This window comes from Ambystoma mexicanum, chromosome 3q (assembly GCF_040938575.1).
Source record: "Ambystoma mexicanum isolate Mex_15411 chromosome 3q, UKY_AmexF1_1, whole genome shotgun sequence".
In the NCBI taxonomy this organism is placed as follows: Eukaryota; Metazoa; Chordata; class Amphibia; order Caudata; family Ambystomatidae; genus Ambystoma; species Ambystoma mexicanum.
Genome location: NC_090926.1, coordinates 139,535,026 through 139,548,339, shown reverse-complemented (window position 1 = coordinate 139,548,339; position 13,314 = coordinate 139,535,026).

Below are 13,314 nucleotides of genomic sequence, written 5' to 3'. Positions count from 1 at the left end.
CCCAGGCGGTAACTTACCGCCTGGGTCGTAATGAGGGCCTATGTGCGGTTTGTTTTGTTGTTGCAGTGTAGTGAAGTGCTTGTGGTTTGCAGTGCAAGAGAATGGTTGTGTTTGTTTAGGGTTTGAGAGGTGTGTGCAGAGAGAGTTGAGGTTTTAGCCGATGGGTTAGTGGGTTACCTCATTCTTTTGGGTGCCTGTCTTTGGTGTCTTTTGGCCTTGCTGTCTGCTGGATCGTTCCTCTGCAGTTTATTGAACTGGTTGTGCACGAGGTGGTGGCCTATCCCTGTGGCTGTCTAGTGATCAGTGGGCGCGAAAGGAGGTGTAGGCCTCCCCCACCAAGGGTTGAGATTGCTAAGGTTATGGGTTACTCTTTGGTCATAATTGGGCTCTGACTGTTCTTTGCCTCCCTGAGCTCCTAGTGCGTGGTTCCCTCCCTACGAATTCTAAGCGTTCCCTGTCCTGTCGGGTGTTAGTGATTAATGTTCCTTCGTCTCCACCAAAGGGTTTGCCTATGTGAGACTCCATGTGTTATGCCTATACTGCATTTAGTGTACCGAGAGACTATATGCACTCAGACAACCGTATTGAATGTACCCTTGCACTGAAAGTGTGGAAGGATGCCCTGTGGAAGGATGTCAGCACGCACCATTGGACATCATGGAGCACTGAGTGAAATCTGACATAGGCAGATTGTGGTCATAAAGAAGCTATACGAGGACATTCTGAAACAATATGAAAATACTGAAGAGTGACAATGTAACTGAAGTGATAAGAGAAACATGTACGAAATGGTAAAGTAATCATGAATACAAATGAAGACAAAGTAAGTTGCTGGCCAATAAGTGTAAATACGCAGTAACAGAAGGGTAGAAGAAATGCATAGAAGCTTACTATGGAGGAATATATAACGTGGCAAGGACGGCCAGAATAGGAAAGTGGACTCCAGCTCATGTAAAGATTCAATTCAGCTACCCCAGAAACAGATCAGGGTTGCAGAGTCAGGAGAAGCTGGAAAAACAGCTTTGTGTGCACGAAAAAGAGGAGTCTATGTTGGCTTGGGATCAAGGGTGCTATTTTTAAGGAATAGCTGCAAAGCACAAAGGGCGGCCAACGGAAAAGCCATGGACGAGACATATTTCTCTTTGACTAAAGAAGAAGAAAACATCTACAAGAGCCAAGTATTGGACATTTAAAAGTGTATAAAGTCTACACAATCTATACAAGGTAGAGTGAGCAAGTCTCTAGAGGCCACGTAGAGCAATGACAAACAGTATAATTAAATCAAATTGCAGTAAATAAGAGGCTGAAATGGACACATTTGTGGTCTCTTCACATGTCGGTCAGAAGTCGAAAACAAGGGCTATTCATCGAGCATCGAATGAAGATAGTGATGTGCTTACAATCCCTTGAATGTCTTAGAACAGAGAGCAGGCTACATTTTAACTACAGATGGGAGGCTTTGACTTAGACTGGACTGATGAGAGATGATGTACTAATTGAGAAAGTGTGGAGTAATCTGATGTGATTCAAGCACCTGGGTTTCATTTCGCTTACGTACTGTTAGCTGAGCCGAAGGACCAAGGTTGGATGTGAATGCCAACCAATCAGTGGGTTTATGGGGCAAACTGCTATACAATGTTGCATAGACCAATCTGCTGCCATTTTGGTTGCTATAATCAGTATTATATGTATCAAGAGGTAGTTCCAGGTGTGTCTTACAGAAAAGAGACAGCCAATGAAGGACTAACCCGTATATATTCTATAAGTAGACATGTTCCCCCAAACAATCCCTCCCGCTAATACAGAAGACTGCAGAGCTTCCTGTGGAGAACAGCGCCCAATAAAACTTGTGTAAAAAGAGGTGCCTCTTTGACGAAATTCCTGTCCGGTCCCCGCAGGTGCCACGTGGATGGAAGGCGAACTGGTTGGTTGAGGGAGAATCGATGTAGAGAGACTTGAGCTAAGCCATGGACCTAAGTAGAACATTGAAAGTGGCAAAACTAGGGAGAGGTACTGTGTTGTAAATTTACAGGATTTGGGGGATTATAAAGAAGAGAAGTTGATACCTCGATTCCCGGTTCCAAGGGGATGGAAGGGTACGCACTAAAAAGACTCCAAATAGGGAGGTTCAGGATTCCTGAGGCACGGCCAACAAGAAGAGTGTGCATCAAGCTCCAAAATGGAGCAAAAATAAGATGAGATACATTTACTAAAGACAGTAAAGGAAGGCATACGTAGGGGAACATTTATTAAAGTGCACATGTGTGGGGTATAAATATGCCAGTGTAAAGCTTTTGTTGTGTTAAATAAAACTAGTAGATATAAAAGGATAGTAAAAAATGTACATTATTTTAAGATTTTTTTAATCAAGCAAATAGACATCAATCAGAAGGATAAAAATTAAAGGAGACAAATAAAGAAGAGATTCTTCAAATATCAATGATGTAACAAAAAGATAATTAAGTGGCAATTGATGGTGCCTGCTCAAATTTATCAGTGTGGTATATTTGATAACATAAAGAGAAGAATAAAAACTTGGGTAAGTATAGACAGTCAAAATCAACTTGTCACCATGGTAGACACTCCTCTTCTACACGTATGCAGGACATTGACAAGATACACAGCTAAGATATGGAAATATCATTCAGAGTGGGTCTGAGGCATGACTAATAAGACACGTATGCCATGGCCTCAGCAGGGTTTGTTGTCAAAAACAGTATTGTGACATATGACAACGTAATCGAATGCTACATATAAGGGAAAGAAGTTACAGAAAAGGGTGGCTGTTTTAGAACTATGGAAGATGTACTAGAGTGAGAAAGAAGATCTGCCTGAGAAGGAGTAGATGCTTAATTAGCATAAACGGGGGGATAAAATGCCTTCAGCTCCTCTTCTGAGAACAAGAGCACAGATACTGAGAAGCAGTGATTTGATCCTTTATAGGAATTTAAAGCAGCGGCAGGTTATGTCAATCCGAAATATGAGCCCCCTGCTTATAACAGTGAGGACAATATGGAAGAGAGCAAAGGTAGAGAAATACAAATATATGTGAACACACAATCAAAATAAACAATGTGATGAGAGGAAGGACAGCCATAGTGATAGAGGAGGAAGTTAAAAGACAAGGGCCCTCATTCCGAGTTAGGACTACACCATGGAGTAAATAGCTCAATGGTTGGCAACCATGGAGCTATTTACTCCATGGAATACTGGCATGGTGAATGGAGTAATTTCCGGTCCATTCCAAGGTTGGATGGACCGGTAATTCCCCATTCACCATCGCCCTTCCCCATCCCCATTTCTGCCCCCATAGGGCTCAATGGGAATGGGGAAGGAGGTAATTACGGCACCGTAAATTACGGTGCCGTAATTTACTCCAAGGTCACTTTGCGGGTCCCGTAATTTACTCCTGCTAAGAGCAGGAGGTAAAGAGGGACCCGCAAAGGGAACTCGGAATACAGAGGTAAGGGATTACCGCCATCGGTGCCCTTACAGGCGCCGGTAATCCCTTACCTCCAACCTCAGAATGACCCCCGTGGTCAAGGAAGTGACAATAGTATAGAATGAATGGATGGGAGGACAGATATTACTCAAACTAGATGACAAGGGCATTGATGGGGTTAGAGAAAGTGAAGAGTGGGAAAAGAAGGAAAGAGAATGAGAGAAAACATACAAGGAAGGGAAGATAAAAGAGGAAACAAAAGGAAGACCGAAGAAGGATAAGGGAGAAAAAGAGAAACTAGAGAAGAAACAAGGGAAGATAGAAACACAAAGAATGAAAGAATGTAGGTTACAAAGAAGGCAAGAGGAAGAAGTGAAAAGAGAGGTGAGAAGAAGGGAAGAAGAGATGAACAGGAGTAGGGGACAAAGGGATGACAAAATAGATTATCTATTCAATCGAGGCATGGTGCCGATCGAAGCAAAGGAACTATGGGAAGAAGAGAGAGGGTCACAACAGCTCCGTAGGGAGCTGCAAGGGAGACCAAGAATACAAACATGGGCTGACGATCATGAGGCAGAAGACAGGGAAAAGGATTGGGGCAAATGAGGGATAAAGATGGGTACAAAACCAAAGAGAATATCGAAAGATCTCTATCAAGGGAAACAGGAGGTAGGACACACAACGTAATGACAGATGAGCTTAGAACGCTGTCTTTAGATAGACTAGATTCTGATGACGGGGAAAGAGATGACAGCCATACAATTTGGGGTATAATGCTGACAGACGAAGATAGGGAAGAGAATGGGAGAGTGCAAAGAGAGGGCGTATGCAGTTTTTGAAAGACTGAATTGTAGACAAAGGGGTGAAATGGTCAGACTCAGAGGACCCTAAAGAAAAAATGCCAGAACCGATATCATACACTGAGCGACCACAAGTACGTTTGCGCAGTGCAGGAGAAATATCCCTGCCTTATATAAGCAGATTAAGGGCATTGCCAGGGCGGGGACAAATGGGCGAGACTAACCCCACCTGGAAAACAAGAAGCATAGGTGGGTATGATTATGGATCAGGATTTACACAATTCTCATTATTAGAGAAAGGGGGAAGACGACCACAATATATACCGTTGCCACAAATAAATACGAATAATTTGAAATGTAAATTTGCTAGTTTGACTTCAGGTAAGGGAAAATTGATTTATTAGTTAGAAAGAATAACATTAGCAATCAGCGATATAAAAGCAATCATTCTAGAGGAGAGGGGCTGACGACATCTGGAGACAAGCAGGGTATGCGTGTGTGACTGGACAAAACATGACACATGATGGAGTGTCATTTAATAATTGCAGAGCAGACGTATGGCGGGAGTTCAGAGAACAATATCTTGATACATCAGACATGCGTGCGATTATAACCAGAAACATAGGTGAGGATGAAGATCCTGTTGCCTTTATTCAAGATGTTCAAGAACGCTGGCGTCTTGCGATGAGAGAACCGTGTGATAAAACAGTGTCATTATTTTATCATATTTTATGTCAGGGACTGCCCGAGCCAGTGCAGCAGCTGATTTATTTATTTTATTTAATTAGCTATTTGTAAGGTGCTTATACATCAAGGAATTGTGTTTCAAAGTGCCCACAGGGCAAAGGGAAGGGAACATGGGAACAGCAAGACACTGGAATAACATAACAGTGATGAGCAGAATACAGAAGCGGCCAAACTAGGCCTTGTGAACATTCAGAGCGGGCAAGTGCAGGGAAAGACGAGGGACAGGGGAAGGGGGTAAGTGCTTGAGGTTCCACAGAGTGGGGAAGTGCCAGTGACCCAGTTGCAAGGCAACAGGTAAGTGCCAGAGAAGCGGTTGCAAAGGCAATAGGTAAGTGGCAGGCAGTGACCACTTGGTGGAAGGCGGGTCACCAGCCAATACAATAAGTGCAGGCCTGTGAGACCTCACAGGCCATTGGTGCCCGAAGGCAAGTGCAGGGGGATTGAGGATGCTGCGGGCTATTGGACAGAAGGCCAGGAATCAGAGGAACACATAAGCCCCCAGGCCACCAATCACATCAACTGTGGGGTTTAGCGCAGGTGGGAGAGAGGGAAAGAGGAGGAAAAGAGGAAAGTCTTGAGGTGCTCGTGGAACTTAAGGAGATCCGGCTCAAGACAGAGAGAAAGGGGGAGGCTCTTCCATAGGAGGGAGCAAGCCAAGGGAAGAGAACGCCCACCCACTCTCTGCTTAGAGAAGCGCTTGACAAGCAGAGAGTTGGAGCAGGGGGATTGGAGGGATCTGGAAGGAGAGTATTTGGTGAGAGTTAGTTGCAGATAGAATGGTCCCTGGTATTATGGATGATGCAGAGGGATTTAAATTTGATCCTTGCAGCAACCGGGAGTCAGTGGAGAGATCTTAGGGCTGGAGAGATATGGTCCCTGGGCTTGAGGCCAAGGGCTGTATCTCTATAGCCCTAACATCTCAGGTGAAGGAACAGGTAGGGATGGAGTCAAAGCCATGGCCAGAGATGAAATTGACTATTGTGCATCATTGTCGATTGTTACAGGAGAAGAATAAAAAGAAGGCTGAGAATAGAAAGGAGTAAGCAAAGTTAGTTCAGAAAAAAAACAGTCAAAACTAGCCATAGAGGGAGCAGTATTAATGAGTGGTGAAGGAGTGGCAACACAAGATATACGGCCAACACAGCAAAGCAACATAGTGTACCCTATGGATCAGAGTGGAAATCATTTCTGGCCACAAGGTAGAGGGTAGGGACCTAGGGGGGGACAAGGAGTATTCCAAAACCCTCAGGGAGGAGAAGGAGTTAATGGAGGACAGCTGCAGCAATTTTGGAATTGTGGAAGGATGGGACACATAGCCAGAACTTGTAGAAGTAGAGGGGGCATACAGCAAAACTGGCAAACTCCAAGAGGGAGGATAATACAGAACCACAAGAGTACAAGAGTATTATGTTCAAGATCACACACAGAAACCTGCTTTATTAACATGGTTACCCAGGTAGGTAGGTAAAATATGGAGAATACCTGAAGAGTTTTTGTTTAGACCAGAAATACCTATGGATGATGAAGAATGACAAGTTATTCCCGTTGAGCTGAAGCAGCAGTGGTTAAGAGGAAAGGGTGAGTGTTCATGGAACAGATGATGAGGGAAGAGGATGGAGAGCAGTAATAGCCCTTGCCGAAGGATATAGATTGACAGACTTGACAGACAAGGAGCTTTTCAGGGATGATTACTCAGATGATTAGTTAGTATTTTTCATTAGTCTTACTTACTGGATTAAAGTGGAGAATAGAGAGGTACCACAGAGAATGGCAATGGTAAAAAAGAAACTGTCATTTTTCCAGGAAGATTTAGAAAAGGTACCAAGCATTTTATGGACGACCAGTCCATATGAAGTGGGTCTATTGAAAGGAGCAGAGGCAGTCAAAATCAAACTTAAACCAGGAGAAATGTTGCCATGAGCAAAACAATAACCCATGTCCAGAGAAGCAGGTGACGGTATATTTGAGACTATTTCCGTTTTAATGAAGTAGGGAATATTAGTGCCATCAGCGTCCCAAGGTAATACGGCTGTGCACTCAGTGAAGAAATCAACTTGGGGGTTGTGGAGATTTATTCAGGATCTCTGTCCCCTAAATAATATTGTTGAAGCAGAGTTTCCTTTGGCTCCAAAAACCACTACAATAATATGTAACATCCCATCTAACATCAAATATGTGACTGTAATAGACTTAAAGAACGCATTTTTCTCAATTCCCCCTTCATGAAGACTTGCAGGATTTGACTTCATTTTCGTATATAAATCAGCACCTAAAATGCACTTGTCTTCCTCACGGGTACTGTGAGTACCCCTCAAACATCAATAGGGTCCTTCAGATGGACCTAGGTAACGTACAACTTGAGAGTACAACAATTCAGTACATAGATGATATATTATTGTGCAGTGAGACAGAAGAGAAAAGTAGGGAAGACTCAGTTCAACTAATGACAATACTAGCAGCGAAAGGATACAAAGTGGACAAATAAAAATTCCAGTTTTGTCAGGAAGAAGTCCTGCACTAGGACAGTTAATCTCTCAAGAATGGAGAAAAGTGACACCTGAGAGAGCTGAAGCAATTATGAAGACGTCAGAACCTAAAACAGTGAGGGAAATGCACCAATTTGTAGGCCTATGTAACTATTGCAGGGCCTTGGGTTTCGATTATATCACATATATTGAACCACTTTTAAAAGGACTTAAGGAAGCACAGGTAGGCAAAAGTAAGAAAACATGGACAGATGAAATGACTGAAGGACTTCAAGAATTAAAAAGGGCTATCAGTTTGGTCTCTGTATTAGGAATTAATTCCAGATTATAATGAAGAGTTTTATCGATTTTCTCATTCAAATGGAGAAGTTATGGCAGCAGTCCTCGCACAGAAAATGACATTAGGACATGGCCATAAACCATTTGCTTACTATAGTGGGATTTTAGATCCAGTAATAAAAGGACATTACTCTTGTGAACAAGTGTTAGCTGCTGCTAGGTTTGCTATTGAAAAAGCTTCAAGCATTACAATGGGGTGTTCAGTGACATTATTTGTCAAACCCGCTATTTGCCATTCTAGAGAAGCCAAAAAGTACATTGACTACACAAAGAGCATCATGCTACAAGGTAATTATGGCTGTTGGACAACAAGATGGCCGCCTAAGAGTGGCGCTCCTCTCCAGTAAAAATCCTTCACAAACATACCCTATAACTGGATCCCCCGAACCACGATAACAGCTGAGCTGATCGCAGTATATATCCTGAATCCACCCTCAGAAAGAACGGGAGAAAACGGACCCGGTATGGCCAAATACAGGCAGGGTCGCAAACGAGAAGCTCCGGGCCACTCTGCAGCTTCAGAAGAACCAACGTGAGAGTCGCAGCTCCTGATCGCACGCAAGCCTCTCCGTGGGCGGAGTTGGCCTTGCAGGCAGCGCATGCTGAAGGCGGTGGCACCAACAGCCCGGGATGTCCCGGACATCGGCGGATGGCAGACGTTGGCGGCGCAATGGAAACAGAAGCCCCACTGGTAGGATCAACGTTGCCTCCCCCTGTGCTCTCAGCAAGTCACAAATACTGCACCCTGGCCCGCCTTCCAGCGGAGAGCGTCCCTCATGTCCAATATACGGCCTGGAGCTGCGGCGGCTACACCAACCCATAACACACAGAGAGGGACGGCCCAACGTGCAGCAATTGACCACAGAGCCCAAAACACGGCTGGCCCACTCCTACCCCTCTGGGCCGGCCGCACGCAGAGACAGGCGCAGAGGGATATCGTCCATACGCACCGCACACACGGTTCAACTCTAAGCAGCGCCCCGGGTCAGATTATTGAAATAATCAACTCAGACCCCTGAACGGGCATATCTGCCAATGAACGCAAGTTGGTGGGCGAAAGGACACGGGAGAAGACCCCTTATGCTGTGGAGGACACCTGCGCAACACGCAAGACAGGCAAGCACCACGCGAATGACAGACACCCGTAACCCATAGGAGCCGGGTGCCCGTGGGGGACAAAACCGCTCAAGTCTAAGTCGCTCCATCAATTCATCTGAGAAGAGGTGGAGAGAACACCATCCAGCCTGACCCTTGTCTAAGGTGGGTCCAATAGGCCCTGGCACAATAACGCATAGTAGGAACCCAGTGAATTTGGCTAAGGCCACAAAACCCCCCCGGCCAATACCCGTGATGGGGCGAAAAAGACTCTTGTCCACAAGTTCCACCAGAATCTGTCATCTAATAGCATATCCGGACCACTCTGTCCCCGCAGACTGCACAATTGAGAATCGACTAGCCCCCCCAAACCCAGTACACAAAGCCCTGCATCTTGGCATAAACAGATCCGAATGCAAGCGGACATCCACGCCCATCATTTCAATCAGAACAACCAAAACGAACACCCCTGTGATACCCGGGAAAAACTTAGTCAAAAGCAGGAAGACCGGACCGATGGATTCCTTCACAAATTCACAAACACCCTCAGAAAGCCCAGACCCATTAACAGCCGCTACATCCTCGGCTACAGACGACTCGAAATTCGATCAACTCCTAACAATGGTGCAAAACGGGTTCCTGGCAATAAATGTTAAGTTAGATGACATTGGCCCTCATTACGACCCTGGCGGAATTCGGAAAACGATGGCGGAAATGCAATACCGCCATCGAATAGCGCTCGGTGCGACTATGACCCGTCACCGCAAAGTACGATGCCATTAGCGACACCGTAGTGAACGCCAACGCTAACTGCACCAAGCACGCGCGCGCGCGCCATGCCAAACCGTAAACACCACCATGGCGCAACGGTACGCCAATTCCGACCCCAGCGGACATGTACCTAACGCCATCAAGCATGGCGGAATGCACCATTCCGCCATGGTGAGAAGTACGGCATCGCGAATCAACCGTAAACGGCCCCACTGACTGCCCGTACACCGCTCCCTGCCCACAAAGTACAACTCCCCGTAGGTGCAACGAAGCCACAATGCAACCAGTGAAATGCACAAGTCACCCATGCATGCCAACGAACAAATGAACCTCAAGAGGGGCCAATGGGAGCTGCAGGACACAGATGGCACGAATACAGAAGCCATCCCAATGGACATGACCACAGTCCCCCACCAAGAAACGCACGCAAACACAGGCACCTGTGACCAGCAATATTCAGAAAATCACAACATTCCACCAGTCCACCTGGCTGACCGGCATCTGTCACACAAAACCCAATCCCCCGCCCCTGAGCATGACAACATTCAAACTGTCATATTGGCAGCCCCCATCCCTGACCTCACGGGCTTCGTAGGCAAACGCGCCCAGTACAGGACCACGCAACAAAACTCCGAAGCTGGAACCCAATGCAGATCCCCTCACAATACATCGCTCCCCAAATAGGAATATGCCACATCACTTGCAAAGAAGAACGCTACACGGCCCATATCAGAATAGAATTTTAATGCACATCAATATCACCAAGCCCATACAGCCATCAGGCCATGAACTCCAAAACACATTTCACCATTGTGGGCTGCATCCGCAAGAAATGACCAGCCACTACTCGTGTGACGCCCTGTTCCCTCATGGTACACAGAGCCACATACACGTACGAAAAGGCAACATGGAAGCGCACAGAACCGCAGGGCCGTCCCAATGGGGAGGCACTAGTCCAGCTGAAAGGCCGAAATGTTGCTCCGAGCCACCAGTACTGCGTAAGGGCATGTGGCCCATTGGCGATCGTCCCATAAGATCGTAATGCTGCTCCATTGATTAACACGAAGCAGCAGGTGTCGGGAGTAAAATCCATCTGCAGGAGTGGCATACACATGGCAGTGGCAAAAGGGGAGGAGATACCTGTCAACCAAAAGAAAAGAAACAGAATAGAATGGCCATCAGAACTACATTCGAACAACTCACTTCAATGATCACACTAGATCCACAGCCATATGCATGCAAGCCCACTCCAAAGGATCATCACCACCCCAAAACCACTTGCGAATCATAACTATCTATATCGAGGTGAAAACACCATCACAAACGAGTGTACCTGTGCATGCGCCTGTGAAAACAGAATCCTTCAGATGGGATTGGTAACGTGCATGGACACAAGTGTCTGAAGGCGCGTCGAGACAGGGAGGGCTCAACAAGGCCAGATAGACGATGGTCCCACTATGGCAGCCCTGCATCACATAGCGCAGGGGGGGGCGGACAGATCCCAAGAAGCCCTGTACATGGCAAACACTGTATCAAATCACCTGCCCATGCATCCATTCATCATTCCCTCATCCCGTAATGAAAACGCCTGAATATGTACTCACATAACATTAGAAATATCCATTGAGTCTGTGCGTTATGCAGCCTGCAAAATCCACAGTGCCCCAGCACGTAATTCCAGTCTAGTGAAGTAACATGTATTTGGGAACGTCCTGCCTTATCGTCCACTACGCAATTGCGCATCCCATACTATTCATATCAATCATAGCATTCTCGCCATGGCCCCTGTCCCAAGGACATAGAACAATAGAACGTTATATTTGCAGTCAGACCTGTGGGCATCTCCTCGCCGCTAGCTGAATACCGAAAGCGCCGCCCTTCGAATTCCTCATTTGCAACATCACGTCGAAAAGGCATCTGTGGCCGTTTGAAAACACTAATTAATCCATCGAGTGCGGCTGTGTGTGAAAATGGCAACTGCCTTCACCCACGAATGGGACGCCCCGCCCGTCGTTGCAACTCGGTACAGTGATGAATGAGGGCCCACCGTTACTCGAGTACTACGTTCCACTGACCCTTCACAACTCTGTTCGCGACTGCACAGATAGTATGTGAAACAATGGGACCACAACAGAATGAACATATCAACCAATGTTACACGGCCATCGGGTACAAATACAAGATTGCAATAGCAAGATGCCATTCCACGAATTGCAGCGTTGTGCGCGGGACGTGCTCGGCCAAAGGGGAGAGCAGTTTGCACAGGTGGAATGAATCACCACAGGTGGAGGCCATTCAGCCTGGAAACACATAAATTGCACAGCCAGTCTCCTCCCACAACCACACCGAAATGCTACCGGCAGAACTCGCGATGTTGGCCCTGGGGGACCTGATAGCACTGCAAGTACTCCAACTCCAAGAAGAAGACGAACACCAACTACAACCGGCCGCACGGAGGAGACGCAGGAGGAGGAGGAGGCCAAGGCAGGGCCAGCAAGGGCCGCCAGCACAGCCACTACCACCACGCAGGCAGCCCGCAATCCCACGCCTCCGAGCACATCCGTTCAACCTCACTGATGAGCAGATCCACACCCTCTACCATCTGGACCGGGACACCATAACCGCCATTGTGGACATGACACAGGCTGACCTTGTCAGCATGATAGATAGCCCAACCGCCATCCCACCCCTACTGAAGGTGGTGTCTGTACTCCACTTCCTGGCCACAGGCACCTACCAGCACACAGTCGGACAGTTGCATGGCATTTCTCAGCCACTGTTCTCACGGACACTATTGCAAGTGCTCGATGCCCTCCTGAAGCACGCAGACGACTACATCTCCCTACCACGCTCGGAGCTGGAAATTACCAACAAGAAAGTGGGATTCCATGCACTTGCCGGCATACCGGGTTGCATTGGTGCCATCGACTGCACCCATGTGGAATTGGTCGTCCCACATGCCATGGAGGCCCACTACCGCAACCGAAAACAATTTCATTCTCTGAATGTACAAATGGTGTGTGACTCCAACAGGATCATTACACATTGTTGTGCCCGATTCCCTGGATCAACCCATGATTCTATGGTCTTGAGGAACTCTACAATACCACGCTACATGGAGCGACACGCAGGGAACAGATCCTGGCTACTCGGTGAGTCTCATTTCATGCATGATGATGTGGGGTATGTGATTCGGCAATGACCTGGCAGGAAGGGGGCGGGGGGTGTGCGTACGTAGCAATGGCATTCCACATCATACGTTTCTCGTCCACATACAGGTGATGCTGGGTATCCACTGAAGAGATGGCTCCTCACACCAGTCCGGAACCCACGGGACCAGCATGAGGAGGACTACAACCATGCCCATTCACGTACCCGTGTAGTCATAGAACAGGCATTCGGCCTACTGAAGACTCGTTTCCGCTGCCTCAGCAGGTCTGGCGGGGCACTCCTGTACCGCCATGAGAAGGTTGCAAAGATGGTGATGGCATGTGTCATGCTCCACAACATGTGCGTACGTAGAAATGTGCCCATGCCCCCTGACGCAGAACTGCAAGCACCTGATGATGGTCATGATGAGGGTGGGGATGTGGCAGCACCTCAAGGAGTCTGCGAGGCACCGGAGGGCCGTGAC